This window comes from Elephantulus edwardii, unplaced genomic scaffold (genome assembly GCF_000299155.1).
Source record: "Elephantulus edwardii isolate Elephantulus edwardi_28Jun2011 unplaced genomic scaffold, EleEdw1.0 scaffold00133, whole genome shotgun sequence".
Lineage (NCBI taxonomy): Eukaryota > Metazoa > Chordata > Mammalia > Macroscelidea > Macroscelididae > Elephantulus > Elephantulus edwardii.
The window spans coordinates 9,332,759-9,335,013 of record NW_006399883.1 but is presented as its reverse complement, the minus strand read 5'-3'; the positions used below and the strand labels follow the sequence as shown (position 1 = coordinate 9,335,013).

General features: G+C 38.8%; 1 protein-coding gene across 1 annotated transcript in view; it reads right to left on the bottom strand.

Annotated features, from left to right (window-relative positions):
* TRAPPC10 (trafficking protein particle complex 10) overlaps positions 1-2,255 on the bottom strand; it is a 130,319-nt gene that overhangs the window by 77,701 nt on the left and 50,363 nt on the right. The window lies entirely within an intron of this gene.

The following is a 2,255-nucleotide window of genomic DNA, read 5'->3' as shown; positions in this document are numbered from 1 at the left end:
TTTTTAATTTTTGACTCATGTACTTTTAACTTGTTAGTTAAATTTGTATCTTCTAGGCTGCAACACTTCCATGATACATCTTCAAGCATATGAACATGTACGGCTAAGCACAATTGATAACAATGAATCTAAAGTCCAAAATCAATCTCCATAATAGCCTATGTGTTTCCTACTGCCAAAGGGGCTCTTTAGAGTAGTGAGAGAAGATCTTCACCCTGAAGCCTACAGCATCCCTTTTTAGCAGGAAGTAGCTAAGAGAATACGCTGTCCCCTCTTCCTTATGAATCAGGGTGAAATCTCTCCCAGGGAGGGAGTGATAGGGAATGGCAAAGGACACACCAACAAAGGAGATTAATCAGAACTGGTTTTGACAAGCACTGTGGCTATGGGACAATTAAAACAAACTCTCAAGGAATATTCAACCTGAATCCTTCTGATCATATGGAGATTTTTGAAAGTCTTTCTTTGAGTTTATTATGTCTTATCTGTTTGTGTATAAAGAATGCTTATCTAGATGATAACATAATTATGATAAAAATGGAGGGGGGATATGGGAAGCCAATACTAAATATTTATAATAAACTGAATGCTTTTTATATAAAAAAAGATGCCCCATAGTGACTACATAATCATCATACAATGGGATGAAACTAACCAAGAATGAATAAACTATTGTCTGTTCTGACATGAAAAAAAAATTTCCAAACTCCTGGTTAAATGAAACAAAGTAAGAAGCAGAATGGTAAATTTATAATTCAAGGTAAAATAATAATTACAAAAAGATAAAGGAAAAAAGTATGAAGACATATTTTCCAGTTTATCCAGAGGGGAAAGGAATGAGAAGGACTGTTGAAAGGAGGACTGAAGACTTTCTGCTTCTGTTTTCCTGTCTTAATCATAAAATCAGAAAAGAAATCAAGGTATGGTTTTAAAAACACATCTGGTACTCAGCAAGGTCCAGCAGGTCTAGTATGACTACTCTGTATACTTTTTATTGTAAAACATTAACAATGTAACACTACAAGCATACCTCTCATTAGGGTGCTGTCAGTGTGAAAATTCATTATGTCACTGCTTCATCTGTGCAGCTTTCCCCATACTAGACCAGACAATACCCACAGGAGAATTTATTACCAATTTGATTAATATGATGGCATGTGATCAGCAGAGCTGTTAATTGCTATGTGTAATGTCTTAAGTCATACAACCCTGTTTGCTGAAACTAAGGAAGACGTGAAGTGCTTGCTACAGAAGGTCAAGGAAGGCAATCTTCAATATGGATTGAGGCTCAATAACAAGAAGACAAAGATTCTCACCACTGGGCCAATTGGCAGCACCAGTGTGCTTGGCTCCACAGTCAACACTCTTGGCACCAGCAGTAAGGAAATCAAAAGACATATTGTATCCCTATAAATGTTCATTAACATTAATAAAATTTAATAATAATAATAAAAGACATATTGTGATAGGAAAGTCTGCTATTAGGAACCTCCCCAAAGTAGTGAAGAGCAATGACCTCACTCTGGAGACTAAGATGTGCATGATACAGCCCATGGACTTTGCAATCATTTGCTATGCATTAGAGAGCTGGACTAGGCAGGATAGAAGGCAAATTGATATCTCTGAGCTGTGGTGTTGGAGGTGAGTACTGAATATACCATGGACTGTTAAGAAAATGAATAAGCTTGTCCTATCCAGGGTTAAACCAGGCTGCTCCTTGGAGGCAAGGATCCTGAAGCTTCATCTGACCTACTTGGGACATGCTGCAAGGAGGGACCAATCCTTGGAGAGGGATGTTATGCTTGGGAGAGTAGAGGGACAGCAGGAGAGGAAGACCCTGGACAAGGTGGATTGATTCAGTGACTGCGGTTATTGGGGTAGGTGTGTCAGAGACAGAGAGATTGGCACAGGATAGAGCACAGTTTAGGGCTGTTGTAGGTTGCTATGAGTTGCAGGTGACTTGACAACACATATCAACAACACACTGAATTACAACACTATTACATTATTCTTAATAGTAGAAAGAAAACCTTTTGATGTTTCTCCTTTTAGCTGTGAAGGGTTATCCTGGTGGAGGGTGGAGCTGGGAGGTAAGTGGGTCAAAGCACTGGGCTTAGGGTGGGGAAAACACTGTAACTAATGGTTAACTCCACAATGAGGGATTTATCTTTCACTGCTCCACAAATTGTTTGTCTGTCAGATACTCCTCTAAATCTGAACATTCAGATTAAGACAGACTAGGAAGAAGGATTGGC